We start from the raw sequence: 18,119 nt of genomic DNA on the forward strand, positions 1-18,119 counted from the left end.
TATTTTATATATTATATTATATTATAATGAATTATTCATAAGAATAAAATTAAATTTGATAATAAAATGTAGCTTATCTTACTTATTAAATAGGTTAATAAATTATAAACTTAAAATTTTCTCATAACTTAAACAAATTTAAGAGTTACACAAATGAAATATTCTTCTATTTCAATAATAAATTTAAACTTTTATATTTAACCATAAATAATATTTCGACATAAATAACCCAGTTACAGTATTATAAATCCTGCAGTGTTCCATCATAATTACACTTGTATTCTTTAAATACGTTGTACAATAAATATGTTATTGTTGTAAATTAATTAATAAACTTTATATTATTTAATATTATAAAGTTTTTAAATAAATATAGACTTAATACTTTATTTATAATTTACTAAAAAGTACGATTATTTTTATTACATCAAGAATGTATATTATTCAACATTTCCCAATTCAAATCAATATATTCCTATATATATTGATACAAGCAAGAATTATAACAAGTAAATAAATAACAACCAAAGTAGTATATTATATATAGTAGTATATATGTCATTGTATGCATATTATAATAACTATGGCAGTATATAGAGTAGACTGATAGATAAGTGTAGAATATATAGATAATAAAAATACTAAAATGCATTAAGGGGTATTAATAAATGTAATTTAAAGATAAGGCATTAGTATATTGTTAAAGTTAATGAAACATTATAGAAAGAATATAGAATATTTATATCATATTTGATGAATTGTAAGCGACATAAACACAGTTGTGCTCATTTTGTTTTCGAGCAATAGTACAATTGTTTGACAGTAAAAAGCCTTAAGGTAGATTGTAATTGGCTAGGGTGAGCACCAATCAACTCAAATAAATGACTGCAGTCTTTCTAATAGGGTTAAAGACCCGAAGAGGGAGACAGATATCTTCTGTCAGTTTCGATAGAATTTTAAAAGAAAAAAAAATTCAAAGAGGAAGAAAAAATACTGCAATCAACTCGGGGTGGAGGGTTAAATTTAGAAAAAAAAAAGAAAAAAAAAACACTCAGCTCAATTTTGTCACAATAATTATTTGACGGCGTGCTCAGAATCGATAGATATGAACCTTCGGGGTAACGCATAGGTGGCCTGCATTTCAAACGTATTTTTCATTAAAATTTTGTGTACATTGCGATAAACTATCGATTGATATAAACATTTAAAACGTCTAGAAGATGAATTGTAACAATTATTCAGATATATAAATATTTGTCATTTTTTAAAAGCTGATTAATGTCCAAAGGATTATTTTGTAAATGTTAATTCGAATAGCAATTACTTTTAGAAAAAATAATTTATAATAATAATAATAAAAAGACTAACTTTTTCGAAAATATAACTTGTTTTTTAATGTTACGTATAAAATAGTTTTAAAAATCTCATACCTAGTTTTAAAAGTTTAAAGTGATTTGTCTTTCTTCTCAAATGACTAACCAACGTTTATCTATCACGAACACAGTCTGGAACGTTTCGTTTGGCTTCAGGTATTGATTATCACTTCATCAATCATGTCTTGTCTCCCTAAGGGGGAACCTTGCTACTGTGCGAGAGTTAAGAAAATAATGGTTTATAATATTTGATCCCTTAAGAGCATTGTTTTCTCGAAATGTCATTTTTTCTTTATCAAACAGAACAGTTCTGTGACGTAATTTCTCTAAGTTAGACATTTTTTTAATGAATCAGTTGAATGAAATGTTATGGGTTAGAAATTAAACTAGAAATATTTTATAATTAAAATCCCTCACGCACCTGTAAATTGGCACCCACACCTGTCAAGGTAATTCAAGCGTGCTAGGGCACTTGACCTCGACGACTCCCGTCTGACATCTTATTCTATAGATCTACATCACCCCTAAGGGAACAATGTTCCGAACACCATCTGTTCATCTGAGTGTTTTTTTTATTTTTTATTAAATGCCCCAAGCAAGTAAGCCTATTCTTTCCACAAAGAAATCAATGGTCTACTATTTTAAGAGAAATGGCCCGTTGTTTTAAAGAGCTGTCAACGTTTCTATTCAACAAAAGCTCGACTGTAGTAAAATTTCAACTTCTCCTAACATATTTTTACACACAAAAAATCCCATATTTAAAGTAAAACACAATATATATATTTAAAAATTTTAAAAGAGTATAAATGACTATTTTAAACACTATTAATTATATATTTTTATAAATGTATTAATTATGAAGTAAATACTTTCATAAATAAAACATTAGTTAAATATTTTTCGTAATTAGAACGAAAACATTTATAAAAATAAAAATATTATCATTAGTTTCAGTTAAAAGAACGTTAATTAATAAAGAGATAAATGACTCTTTTTTTAATACAGGGCAACGCCTTTTGACTTAAAAAAATCTCCTCGAAGATTACTGAATGATTTTTCTTGACATCTGTAGATTGAATTTTCTACTAAATTATTGATGTTTCAACACATGCACTATAAAAAATTCTTATTAATTAAGTAAAGAAGATTTATATAAAATAAAAAATAGGAAAATTCTCCTTACATTTTAAAAATTAAATGACTTTACGAGCTACTGTAAAGTTTAAGATAATCCTATTTATTATACATGTATTTATCAAGTTTAATCACTTTTTTTGTGGAAATTAAACTAAAACGTAAGACATTTTTAACGAATGAAGAGAACCACATACAGGCCCTTTCATAGGGAGTGGCCAGAGAGCCATTTGAGTCTAGTCTCGCATTTACCAGGGCCTCAAAAACACGTGCTACAAATTATTCATCCCATTTCATTTCTTATGTGTCAAATTTTATTATTTAAAAACTATCTAATATAACACTTTAACGTTTGTTTGTGCTTAAATATAATAGTTTCCTCAAGAAGGTAAATGGCCCAGGCATCTCTCGACACCCGAAAGGCCTCATCGTAGAATAGATAAAGAATATAATAATATAACCAATAGAAATATAAGGAAATTTTTTTATATATAATTAATAAAATTAAATTAATATTATATAAAACATTTAACAGACAAGTTTCTAAAATTATTCTAGTTAATGTAACTGTTCCTGGATGGCGCCTTTGAAGCATAAAGTATTGTACGAAAGTAGTGTTTAAATTTTAATAAATTTCCCGTAAAATTAAAGAAAATAAAATGTTAGTATTATGTTAATCTTAATTTCTAGTTTATTTTTGTTTTTAAATGGCGTTGACACATCTTCCAGTTTCATTTTATGAATGATTACTTGAGTGGAAAATATTTAAGTGTTAAATTTTTTGACGTACGTCGATTGTGCTGTACTTTTTAAATACGCGTACAGCATTTAATCAATGCCCAACGACAATTTGCTATGATCCAGATGTTCGTGGATTCCTTTCCTAATTATATATTTTTCTTACTTCTTTTTTTTTTATTTAGGAAGGAGTCGTTCTTTGAATGCCAAATCTGAACAATAGATAATATATAATCGTAAGTTTTAAAGATTATATAATAATAATATTTATTTCGTAAATTAAGGCTATTTATTACATTCAATTTTGTTTCGTGTATAAGCAATTGTTTCGTTTTGAAACTTTATTATTATTTTTTAAACATAGTAATTAAATGTAATATAACTTATTTAATTATTTAAATAAATAAAAATTTAAAAAATAACAATCTTAAGGTCGGTCTGTTAATTATAATCAATTTGCATTTAATTTAATTATTACAGAATTAAATAATGACATTTTTAAATGTGTAATTTTGAAAAAAAGTACATTTTTTATAGGAATTTATTATATTCTTTATTGTTGATTTATATGGTACACCTCTTTATAAATTAAGCTTCTTTGGGATGAACTTTATCGATTTATTATTGGTCTGACGTAAAAATTCAAATATTCAAAAAAATAATTTCAGAATTTAATGCCATTTTCATATAAAAATAAATCAAAAATAAAGTAGGATCTGTAAAGAAACTTTGAGAGACTTCCGGGTATAAGACTGGGATGAAGTGTTCCATTCCTATAATGGGAGGGGTCGAATACAATCCATCTGAATTTCCACACACAATCCCCCTTCTCTCAATAAGCCAAAGAACAAACGAGAAACAGCGTAGCATATAAAGTAGCAAATTATATAAAGATTTAGATTCACGAGAGAAATTCAAGCGATTTTCGCGGACAGACAACTTGTGTAATAACTTTTATTTATTTTTTAATCTCGATTCTCTTCATTCTTGATTCACTTAAACGTGATAAAAATGGAGAAAATGGAGCAGAGATTTGTACTTTATTTTGTCAGTTTACTGCCCGTTTGTAAAGATTTTATAACTTATTTATAAGTACGACAATATAAACGAAAACACAGCTGTATAATCTTTGTATTTTATAAAATATTATTCGTATAAGTTAATAAATTTTATTAAAATACCAAAGCAAAATAGTAATTTGTAAAAATGTTGTTGTTACTTCTAATGCTTTTTTTTCGGGGGTATGATTAACGATTCAGGAGCAGACGTGTTTCCCTTCTATTGATGATGGTCTGAGGTGTTTTCTACTCCTTTCATTAGGCGAGTAATAATCTAAGCTAGCTACTAACTGAAATACTAGCTGAGAAAGATATAGTGCTTGCCTAAGGTGATTTTTCAGAAAGATCGCGAATGCAGATTGGCTTCAAGCAAAAAACAAAAAAAAAATCCTCCTCTTCTTTTCCTTTTTATTTTCCGATGCAGATTTATGTATCAGATAGCAAACGCGTTATTTATATGTATATTTTTATTTATTTCGAATAAATTATTAAAGATTTTCAAAATATTTTTACCGTATATATTTATATTGATACAGAATTTTTTTTCCATTTTAACTTTAGGCCAATGCAATTTAATAAATTAAAAAAAAAAGAACAACAAGATATCAGGCGGGTAATTAATTAATTGTTTATCATAATAATTAATTAATATATATGCATTTTACAAGATATTTTACGACGAGTATATACTGTGTAAATAGGCCTATATATATGCAGAGAAGACTCTTCTCTCTATATATGTATATATAGTTTATAGAGTATAATATATAAGTACTATTAAAAATCTGTACACAATGTTTTAGAGTATATACGTATAATAGCATGTGATAATTCATATTTATATAGGCCTATGTATATAAACATATACACAAAGTCTCTCTTTAAATATATTGATATATATATATAGAGTATAAAATATAGTATATAGAGAGAGTTTATAAATATATTTCTTTACGTTTTTATTATATATTTTTATGCTTATAATGCATAATAATCATTCAAAGAATTAAGTCTCATTTATTTATCTTTATTAAATATAAAAAAATTAAAATTATATCTGGTAAACAATAAATATTTCGCTCATAATATTTATTAAATTGTATAATTTATAAGGAGGGAAAATTATTTCGATGTAATCAGATGAATATAACACAAAAAAATATAAGCTTACTTTAAAAAAAATAATTCGTGCGTGTTAATAAAATGATCTTATCTCTTATTTGATTCTGTAAACAATTTTGATATTATTAATTAAAATTAAATAAGCTTATTAATATACTTCTTTTCTATTTTGTTTGCAATAATGATCGATTAGTTCTGGTTTTCCCAATTAATTTAATTAACTGTTAAAAAAATATTTAAAGGGAAAATTTATCATTGCTACATTATCTCCTAATTTTCATAAAATAGCACAACTCATTAGTAAGCAAGAAAGTTTTTCACACGTTACCTACAGGAGATGAGATATGAGAGAGGAAAATTCCTTTGTTTTTTTTATTTTAAGAGATGAAATTTTATAATCTATAGATTAAATATTACAAAATTTCTACAGAAAGTTAGCAAAATTTTAAGACAAATAATATATAGTCTATATATATTTTTTAATGTTTTCTATTGATTAAATTGATAGGAAATTATTCTTTGAAGAGGTATTATTGAAGAAGATAATGAAGTGCCAATAGATAATATACATCAGGCATTAATTCAATATATCAGTGTTTCCTAATATATATATATATGTGTGTGTGTATTTAATGTATTTATAATACAAGATAATGGGACTTTTGAGTTGGAAACTGTTTACTTTCTGATATTATAAAAGAGCAACAGTGAATTCTTACTTTGTAATGTTAGAAATCAAAAGGGACGTGACGAAAATACAATTTCTTATTGATGACAATGTAGTATGAAAATGAGATTTTACCAACAAACATTTCTATAAGAAACATATTGGATTTTCCACGATTCCGGATTTAAAGTAAATTTAAAATTCATCTTGGATTCGATTCAAATTCAACATTTTCAATTTTTTTTTCTATTTTTCTTAAATCTTTTCACGTTAGAAGAAGCGACGAGCTGCAATAAAGAACGTAAATTAAATCGAAGCTAATTTATTTTCGTTGATATATTTTCGGTATTAAAAGTAACTTACGTTTTCTAAATGCAAAACGTACTTTTATGTGAATTTAATATATTTAAATATGTTTTCTTTAAAATATTACTGTACTTTGAATGTTTTTCTTTTTTCTATAATTCTTAAGGAACTTTTAACCGTAAATAAGTAAAAACGTTATGCTATTTGCTAATTATTTTTTAAAATAGATTTTTCCTGTTCAGTACAGCAAGATTGCGTGGTAAAAATTTAATATTTTATCATTTATAAAATTGAATAAACTCTTTAATTTTATTATTTTCACGGTATTCAAAACAATGGAAACTGTAACATTTTTTAAATTTCATTTTTACGTAAGAACATTTCTTAAATGACAAATTTTTCGTCATAAAAAAAAAGACAATGCATTACAACCTTAAACGTTGACTACTGATCTAGTAGCCTACATTATTATTTCGTGATAGAAATTAAATGCAAAAATTCAGTTTAACCTACATTTTATTATATTATGATCTTTTATTAAACAATTGTTTATTGAATAACAGTTCATTGAAATTAACTGTTATTTCATTATAATAATAATAAGAAATTCAGATTATTAAAAATTCAACCGACTCGGGGTCGGTTTGCGGGTCGAGCGCAAGGTCAAAACAAAGCCACCCAACCATAACACGTATGACGTTGACATTCCATCTGTTGAATTTACGTGTAGCAGAGCCAATACCACCTGCCGTTGATACAGAACTAAACAAAGAAGAAAAGAGGTCGTGGGAATATTTATTGTCTAGCTTTCCCGTTGAAGAAATAGACGAAACTCATGCAACTGACAAAACATGAATATGCAAAAGAAACGTTCTAAAGTATTGGCCTTGATAAATCAATATGACTTTTATAGATTCGCAAATCATTATTTCACTAAGTTTTGCATTACAATCTGACCTTTAGCCAAACAAATAACCTTGTCTGATAGTCGAGTGTATATTATCGACAAATATAATAGTCATAAAAGTTACAACTTGACAATAATCTCTGCTCATATTATCGACAAATATAATAGTCATAAAAGTTACAACTTGACAATAATCTCTGCTCACTTCTCTTTAAATTAAGAAGTACGGAATTAATAAATTATTTATGAATATTTATAATTCTATTAGACATTTCATACGTTCAATTAGTCAGATGACTAATATATAAAACTTCGTTCTTGACAGTTACATTTTTTCTTATTTATTTATTTATTTTTTGTAACGCTTCAGGTTGTGTTTAACGTTTCGTAATTATTTTAGCTTCAAAAAATGTGTTTATTTTTTTTGTAAAAAATATACTAAATTATTAAATTTTTTCCAAATTATTAATTATACAATAAAGAATTTAGTCAAGATGTTTAAAAAATTATTAATCTGGTTTTTTTATCTTAAATTTTTATTTTAAATTCAAATTTAATATTTGATATAATTTATAAAATCGTATCACATATTAATGTAAGAACGTGTAAGATAATTATGTTCTTATCAAGTTTCTCTTGTAAGAGCATAAAGAAGATTAAGATAAGATTATTTTATTATTATTATTATTATTATTATTATTATTATATATGAAATCAGATTACTTTAAATATCCTGTTTATATTATTCCATAATTGCTATATTAAGAATTAAATTCATTTCATATTAATACTATACAAAATAAAATACTGTATTTAAATTAATTCTATAAAACATAATTTTTACTGTAAATATATACAATATACAATTTTGCTCTCAATATTTTAACTTTTTATACGTTCTTTTACTGGTTAAATTACATAATTTAGTGTTAAATTAAATTAAAATAGTAGAGTGAGGAAATGTCACGTGTATGTCTAATTTCTAAACATGGTTTAATAGTAATTTAAATGTAATTTGGAATATTTCTTAAGATCCTTGGTACAATTTAAAATACGGAAAAGAATTATTTGCTTATTTTTTAATGAAAAAAAATTATTAATTCGATCATTACATAAGGAAGAATTAACAAATTAGCGAGCCAAACCCAGGTCAGATGCCATTGCCACCAGGATACGAACAAGACCTCCTACAAAGCGGCAGATAGTTGGAGAGTATAGCTTTTGCGAAAGATATTTATCTGTATCAAGATAAATGGAGCTGGACACGAAACAAACGTGCGAGGGAACAACCACACCCCTTTGTCTAGGTTCGAATACTCATGAAACCAAGTTGGAGTTGCAATCCGAGTGACTAAGGGGTTCCATTAGTGTGCTGTGGACGTACATCGCTACGCCCAAGACGTATACCAAAGAACGCGGAAGATATAGACGGGTTACAGAAATGAAACCGGTAAAGCAGTTACGGTACTTTATTCTCGAACCGGACAAAAAGTTCTCTACGACCTTCATCTTTGTAACTGCATTACACTAAATCACGTCCTTCTACTGTAATAACAACCTTACAGTATTAAATATTGCAGCCAATAAGTGCCTCTTAAGTATTTCGTCGTTAAATTTAAGAATTATATTTTCGCTTAAATCACGTCGGATGAAGGAAATTTATTAATAAAATCTCTTTCGAATAGGTTTTTTCTCAATAAAATATGCCGTTCGCTGGCTTATGGTCCATCCAGTATCCAAAAACGAATAACAATTTAAATATTGATAATTTAAATAATTTTATATATTTATTTCAACTACTTATCACTTATTATATTTAAAAGTGATAAACAGTATTAAATTTTCTGACTCTGAACGGATAAATTATAAATTGCAACTTCAGTTCTTGATTGACTCGAGATATCCTGAAAAACATCACTTTTATTATAAAGAATTTTGTAAATCATTTACAAAGGTCATCGAGAATAAGTTTCTCAAGGTCTTAGCTAAAAAATTTCATTTTAAGTCGAGTTTTTTTAGGATTTATCCGCATTGAAAGGACGTTACTAAGGTGTTACTCATTAGGGCACGCTGCGTGAATTTTTCACACTTTACGCATCACCATTTCTGAGAGTCTTGCTAATTATATGAATGAATAATTTTCTAAACTATTTTGTCAAAGTTAAACGAAAATATTCTTATAATTATTCCACAATTTACTTTCGTTCATTTGACCATAATTCCAAAGAGAAAGTTTGAAGAAATAATATCCGTGCATAAAACTTTTTTCAAGTAGCCTAACACATAAATTCTTACTTTTATGAATATCATTTAAATTAATTTTAAATAAATGAAATATTGTAATATAATTTCCATAAATTTATTTTAAAGAATCCATTGTGAAATTAATTTTTAAAAGTAAAAATTATGTCCTTTAAAATTTATTAAAAATCGTTCTAAATTTAATAAGAAGTAAATTTTAAATGCGAATTTTAAATACTAATTTAAATATAAAGAAGAATGATTTCCTCGAGTTAATTTTTTATTTTGTTTATATCACTTTAAATTCACTTTTAACTTGAATTAAACAAGAAAATTTTCTTGAATTGTGTCAAATTAAAACGAATATATTCCTGAAAAACCAGTAGCCTTATAATACATTTTATTTTGCAATTCACTTTTGACTTTCCTTTTTTTTATTTTAAGAGATAAATATACTGCAAAAAATCTACAACTATATTACCATACAATGAATTGTGTATCTAAAACGTGTGACCATCTCACACCCACTATTGTCTCATGTGCGTGTATATCACTGAATCAAAATATCATTATTTTGTCGCAATTTAGGCCATGGGGAGCTCTTTTTTTACATCTATTTCTCTAGGTTTCATCTAAAATAACCGGTTTACATTATACAAGGATCTTCAACAATAAGTAAAAATCATTTTAAATCATTTCGCTTTTTCCAAACAAACAAAAAAAAAGAAAAAGAAAACCCTGCATAATAATATATCACTTGTATAAATATGCTGTACAGTACATTATCTCTTTAAACTGTTGAAAGCTAATACGAGTCGAAACAATATCTTAAAATAATCTCACGACGACTTAAAAACGAGTACAAGAAGAATTAAATGGAACATCTTAACAATTAGCGACTGCAAGTTGTCTAACGAGTCCAAAGAAGTCTTTCTGTAGCCTGTTAACAAGGTTTCACTGGATTAATCAAATTGGAGAATATAAAATTTATTTTACAGTGGACAAAATGACCTTTCAAACCAGCAAAAACATTTGAATTTCTAATATTTCCGACCTTAAAACATCATCTTCAGGATACACACAACGAATTAAATGAACATAAGTACTTTTAGTCCAAGGGAATTTGTATTTGGTTTCTGTATATAAAAAATAGTTTATTTTTACTGTGCCTGTTTGGTGGTTCTATCTACTGTAAGATAATTTAACCAGTTAAGAATTTTTATTTTATATATTTATAAAATTGATCTATCGAAAATAAATGACTAATTGTTAAATTAACGTATATGTTACAAGGTTTTATATATACAATATATACAATTGATACAAAATAGTTCCGTAATGAATAGAACAATTATAGAATGCAAAAATGAAATTTATAACATTTGTAATATTGAAATATTTTCAAGGCTAGATTTAAATATAAGCTACTAGCTTAGAATACCATTGTTTTAAATTTATGAAGGTGAAGGGCATGTTATATGCTATAACTTAAAACCACGTCGAGTCTAAATCCTACTCTAATTAATATTTTAAAAGTACAACATTTAATTCAAACGAATACTAATACAATAAATTCAGACTTATTAATTTAGAATAGTAAAAAAAATCATAACTTTATTGTAATTTGCTATTGAATTTGACCAGAATTTACAATCTAATTTAGAAATAGTAATAATAAAATCTAATTTTAATAACATTTTATTTATTATATAAATATTTTTTAGAAAATTAATTCATCCTAATTCGAGTTGTTGAATCTGCCAGTGAATTAGTCTGCTTACATCATTTACTCAAATATTTATAACTTATTTAAGCTTGTTATAGGCCTACTCTGAAGTAAGTAATGAACACGACAGCATTGTCGTGTATGTCACAGTTTAAATCTACATGACAATACTATCATAACATAATATTTAGTCAATTGACAGAATAACAACTAAATTATTATGTATGTGTGTGTTTACGCGTTAAAACAATTACTAAATTATAAAAATATATATTAATTTTTTCAAGAATATTAACATGAATCAAATGATTTAATATACAAATATTGTATATGATAGTAAATTTGATTATTTTATAATAATTTAATAAATTTTATCGAAAAATTAAGCTCTTTATTATTTACTGTAAAGATTTAAAGAATCCTCGACATTCTTGCATAAAACATCAAGTCTCGTGTAATTATTATCATAACAAATGTAAAATTAAGTAATGAAGATTTAAGAAGAGAACTTCATAACACCTTACATGAACCTCGTGACCAAACTTAAAAAAGAATTATTATTAATACAATAAGGAAGGAAGAAAAAAAAGAACTTAACATTAATATATTCGAGAATCGCATGAAATTTATTAAGCAGGTTAAAATCGAGCCCATTTAATTCTGGCGCCCTTCTATGGGTGAACCATGCAGGTCACGTGGGTGTAGAAGCGGTGTAGTGATGCGGAAGTCCTTCAATACACGTGACACTATGTTGGCATGGCAACGGGTTGATCCGCCTACTTCCTTTCAATCTCTTTTGTCTATCCTCTTTTTATTGTTGATGTATAGGTTGGTCCACAAAGGACAACATTCTTCTTTTAATTAAATAACTTTAAATTTATTAATATAATTACATGATTTAATTATTAATGCTACCAGACGAGCAAAATGCGGAAAATTCAAGTATTATCTATATAATCGTATCCGGGTATCGAAAAATAAGGTACAAAACAGGTAATGTTAAACATTATCACTTCGATAACTTCTCAACCTTAACATTGAGTAGACAGGGTGCGGCCGTAATACGACACCAGTAAGATAAGAGAACGTTCGACACTTGCCTTACTTAAATTTTAAAGCAATTTTCATAAAAATATTTTTAAAATAATTTTATTACCACCATAATACAAAACTTAAACAATGAACTATTAAATTGACTCAAATAAAAACCAAGTTTTTATTAGAGTTTTTCGAGGGATAGAGCTTCTTAATTTTTGTTATAAACACGATATTATCCTTTTATTAATATGCATTTAAATTCATTATTGTTGGGGAGATGTGAAGGATATAATTTACACCAAAGCGGCACTTTATTCCAATATATTGTATGCATCGAAGAATCGCTCTAACCGTAAGTAACCTCTGAGGGTTGAAATGGTTGACGCCTACATCAACAGATGTGAGGAAACAAGTTAGTTTTTTTCACTCAAGGACGAAGTGTAGCCAGTCCATTGTCTTCTCTTCGAAGTTCATGGGCAGTTTGGGTTTTGTGTTACGGTCTGGTTGATTTAGTCATCGTTCAGTTCTTGTTAAGAAGGCGGATAATGGAAGATTTAAAAAAGAAACAACGTAATTCATGCAACTGCTTTTAATTATATAATTCCTACGCAATTTGTAACTTAGAACAGATTTAACATTAACATAAAGGTGTTGATACTAAGAATAATAAATGGTTTCCTTTCAATTTTTTTTTATGCAGCCAGCTACGCGGAATGTGAAAAGTTTTATAAAAATTTATGTTTTATACTTCAATAATAAAAAAAACTGTCGTATAAAAAAGATATTAAAACCCTTTTTCTTATTTAAATCCATTAGAATCTGACTAACAAAACGTATTCGAAGAAGAATAAATCTATGATTTATGCATTATTACAACGTCTTGCACTAGCCAAAATTCTACTTAAACAAATTTAAAACACGTAACATGAATGTTATTTTCAAGAATGGTTTAAAAACTGTTTTAAGTTTTTAAAATTATTCAGAAATACATAAAATTTCATTTTACTTAGTCATGAAACTTATGAAATATCAGAAAAAAAATTATTTTTTTTTTAATAGTAAAATGGATAATATATTTATTTTAAAAAACTATATATATATATATTCAAATTNAAATCTATAGCCTTTATCAGTAAACAATTGGTAATTCGCTTTTTCCAGTTAGTGCATCGAACCCAGATGAAAGTTCATGTGTTAGCCAGTTCCTATATGGCCCTATAATTATTCTATTGTTTCGCTTGGGAGGCTATGTAACCTTTACCCTTTGATTTTCTACCGTAAAAAAAAGAAGAAAAAGAATTTCAACGAATTTTTCTCCGTTTGAAAATATTCTTTCCTGTTTTAATCAAACATTTTCATAAAATCAAAATACCTTTTTATATCTTCGATGTTGTAAATTATAGAATTTTGTAAAAATTAACTCAACAATTCTTTATTATAGAAATATTCATTTACAATTAAAATTTAAAGACGTATGCAAAATTAAAAATTATTAACATTTAGATAAAGTTTATAAATTTTTAAAGGCATTATATTTTTATAAGTGTTAAAATAAATGGCATTATAATAAAGTTAAATCCATTACGAAACTGTTTAAATTGTAACAAAAATCATATTATTATGCTGAAACCGTTTATCAGTTAATGATGTTCTGATATTATTATGGATGTAGACGTAACAGAAAACGGGTTTTAATAGCAAAAAAAATAAAATCCAGTTACAAAGAATCGAACTCATGAGCAATTACATCAAACAAGAATTAAACGAGTCAACTTTGATTATTCACATCACCTTTTGGAGTACTTATACGATTTTATTTCGTATATTGTTTTATAAATTCATATTATAACCTCTTATTCTTAGTATAAAAGATTTCTCCATCACCCAGGAAGTATACAGTAAGTGTGGCCTTCTATCTGCACCATTATCAAAGCGGTGTCAAGCATGCTAAACAACCAACAATAGCTCAACGATAACGACTGAAACAGAAACAAAAGACTTATAGGTGATGCTAACCCAAATCCTTTGTTAAAACATAATAAAGTCTGAATTCATTGGAAGCATTCACAATACTGAAGAAGTAGAAACGTTAAATCAAAAGAATATTTTAAGGAACTGACGGTTTAACAACCGATTTGTGAAGTGGAATAAGTAAATTACGAAAAAAGAAAAAAAAAAAATGTATAAATATATAAAAGAGGAAAAATGATTTATAATTATGTCGTTCTGATAAAATAGGCCGTTTGTCCTAATAATAATTTTATTCTGTGACAAGTAGGACGTGGTATATACCGTACTTTATAATTATATGTTTCATAAACTGAATGTAATTAAATTATTCGTATTTTTTTAGTAAAAAAAGAGGAATTAATATTTCAGAAAAATAAGTTTTAGGACAAATTAAGTTTTACATTATTTTAAGAGATGCAAATAAGTTTATGTGTAACATTAATCTGTGTCAAGTGTTTTAGGATAAGTAAATTTAATTTTTAAAAAAATTAAGTCGAGTAGAAGGAGAAAATTTATTTGAAAAATTTTGCCTGCTAAGGATACTTTCTTACAAAACAGTACATTCATCACAATAGATAAAATTGTGTTATTTATTTTAAATTTTTTTGTGTGAATATCTTAATTTAAATATTGAAAAAAATAATATATATATACTTTTGGGGGAATATCAATGCAAATATTAAGCACGCTTCCGATAGAAAAAGAAGGAGAATAACCCGTAAAAAGGTACACGTTTTTCGAAAGCATCTCGGAATAGATAGATGACGATAAATAAAGTCGGTAGAGTCACCCACGTTTTTTCACGACCACCGGAATATCACGCGAATCACGAGCCATATGGTATGTGTTGCTACTATCTAGTCTCTTTGATCAGGGTACCGACACCCCGAGGCAGGGGTCGTCACCGGTTTCCACCGTGATCGTCCGTCTGCTGACCCCATGAACCGTGCACGTGATGAGGGTCGTGTGGGGATGCAAATCCTCCCCCTTATAGATCTAGAGCACTTGAAAAAGCCATTTTTTTCTTTATTAATAATATTTATTAATATACAAATAATTCGAAAGGAATAATTTACTGTCCGATCGATATTTCTCTCATTTCATGACCTAAATGTCAGCGAAAACTTTTTATTATATTATCGATCTTCTATTCTTCAACTCGCTGAAATGATGCAAAAATCATTTCATTTACATTTCAAGAATTCAAAATATTTTTGCATGTTATACGAATTTATAATTTGTTTTCGATATTTATATAATATAAATGCAGCTAATTATAATATACAGATATGTTTATTTTAAAATTAAAAATATATATATACATGCCTATAATTTTGAATGTAATCTTTGGAAGATGATTAATTAAAGAATTACTAAAAATTATATAATATTAACTAATTAAATTATTTTATATACAATAAATATAAGCTTTAAATTATATAAAAATCAATAAAAGTAATTTTTAATCGTATACAGAACACAATATGTAAATTTTTTACTATCGAGTGTATATATATCGATAAGTTATTAGTGAATTATAATTATAGGGACTTTATATAAAGAAAAGATCCTTCTTATTGTAAAAAATTAAAATAAAATTTATGTAGAAGTTTATTTCTTCAGTATTTACGAAGAAATCTTAAATCCTCCCACACAGATTCACCTGTTTTATCTGCATTTTAGAATCTAGAACTCACCTTTCATATAAGTGCCTTGTCTTCTATGATCTAACTGATCCCCAGTGAGAAAAATAACGAAAGGGCATATCCTTAAATCCAATCATAATGTTGCATTACGATATCGTTAACATTTTGATGATTAAAGCGAACGTCACTTTCCAACAGCGCGCCTCGGCAACTGAGGAAGTCACAGACGAGTTAACTCAGTGACTGCTAGTCATACAACTCTTATCATTGGTTCGTACTAACGGAGATCACGTGACGAGGAGAGTCACGTGACGGAAAGAATCGACCTTGAAAGTCGATTTCCTGCTGTTAGCAGTGAGGTAGAGCAGGTCGACTACCCCCTTCGATGGTCGAGGAATGGTTGTATACGATTTGATACATGCCACTGAGTCAGAACCGTATTACATATATATATGTTCTCTATATATATTTTTAATGGTTTCTATAACCATTCAAAGTGAAATTGCTAAAAAAAGTAAGAAAGAAGAATAATAATAACGATGAGTTAATGACGTAAAATTATAGGAAAATATCTATTATTACCGCAATAAAAATATATTTTTAAGTTAAGTAAATTGTAATTCAGTAAATTTATTCCTTCCCTATCATTTTAGTTTGCATAGAAGAACAAATATTTCGAATGGAAAACAAATTTCACATATTTTTACTGATTTGGAAATAAAGGGTTGTGCATAGAAATAAAGAATTCATCAGCTGCTACCATGCATAAAGATCGTCTTCGTGTCGAAATAGCTCAGAGAAAACGAAAGAACTCGAAATGAAATCATCAGAAATGTGCCCAAAAAAACGGATATTTTATAATTATTTTTGAGTAAAAATCTGCTCTAATTTTCGCAATAACCATTTCGCATGTTTTTCTTGCTCGAAGATATTGTTAACGATGCTATCTGCCAAGCTTATCAGCATTATGGCAAGTCTCACGATTGTTATCAAGTATATTGATGAACACGGAAATGGAATAAATGAGTACCGATATTTCAATGTCAAATTTCCCTTCAATTATAGTTCGATATCTAAGTCGGAATTTTAAGTATTTTGATTTATTATTTAACTAGTCATCGTTCAATATCGTAGATTCGATACGAGCTTTTATATATTCTCATAAACTTTAACAATTTTATTGAATAGGATAGATAATTTAAAGTTGTTTAGACATGTAATTTGTATCTTAATTGAAATATAGGTTAAGTTAGAAGAAAATTGTAAGAAAACAAATTTATGTCCCGTCGAAAGTGTTATATAGAAGTCATTAGTGGGGCAAATTTTATTCATTCAGGAGCTGTTACGGAGCAGAGAATCCATTAAAAGTGAACACTTACTTAGCAGATCTCAGTCGCATTAAAGTTTCTTCTTTTTCATTAAAATTTTGATTAATATCTTAAAATTTTGTTTTCCTTCAAATAAGGAAAATTTGTAAATGGTGTCGACAACCCTTCGGAGATTTTTCCTTGACCTTTGGGCAGGAAAGGGTTCGCACCTTTTTTGATCACGTGGTCAAATCTCGACAGGTTTTGGGCAATCTCCAACGGATGGCGTAAAATACAGCGCACCGTTTTCTATGGCATGGTCTCAATCAGGAAGAGAAATGGCACGACCTTCGTCAACTTAGGTTAATCCTGCTGTTTCCGACGTTTGATAATTGAATTTCGGTGAAAAATATTAATTTATTTTGCATTTTTTCTTATTCGCTTTCAAGTATAGAAAATATTACCACTTTAAAATTCAATTTTTCACGTTTATTTTTTTCCACTTTTTACAAGTACCAGAATTTAATTTCGATTTCTTGGTAAAGGCGTTTTATAGTAATGGAAGATTGAACATACAGGTACGGACATACACAAATATAATTTTGATGGCTAAGCAACGAGGCCATACTGTACTAGAAAAGTAATGAGCGAAAATAAAACTCTTGTACATTACCTTATGGGTATAATTATCAAATGCCAACTTTGACCAAAGGCAATATAACATGAGCAATTACTTGTGTATGTAATTTTTTCCTTTGATTCTAATTATCATACTCGTTGGTTTTATTTAGAACAAATGATAGTTGAATTGCCAACTTTTCTTTTACTGTTTTTTTCTAACATCCT

At 27.0% G+C, this 18,119-nt stretch overlaps 1 protein-coding gene across 2 annotated transcripts in view; it reads right to left on the reverse strand.

Annotated features, from left to right (window-relative positions):
• Positions 1-16,162, reverse strand: part of LOC111630967 (ras association domain-containing protein 10-like) — a 17,775-nt gene extending 1,613 nt beyond the window's left edge. The window contains exon 1 of one of the 2 annotated variants that reach the window (XM_023375137.1): positions 16,018-16,162. The gene's annotated coding sequence lies outside the window, so the exon portion shown is untranslated. Of the gene's footprint in view, positions 1-6,144; positions 6,239-16,017 lie in introns of those variants that run through there. The other variant, XM_023375138.1, reaches the window with a different exon arrangement.
• Positions 16,163-18,119: the final 1,957 nt, after the last annotated feature.

This window comes from Centruroides sculpturatus, unplaced genomic scaffold (genome assembly GCF_000671375.1).
Source record: "Centruroides sculpturatus isolate CEXI.00-Female unplaced genomic scaffold, Cexi_2.0 scaffold753, whole genome shotgun sequence".
NCBI lineage: Eukaryota > Metazoa > Arthropoda > Arachnida > Scorpiones > Buthidae > Centruroides > Centruroides sculpturatus.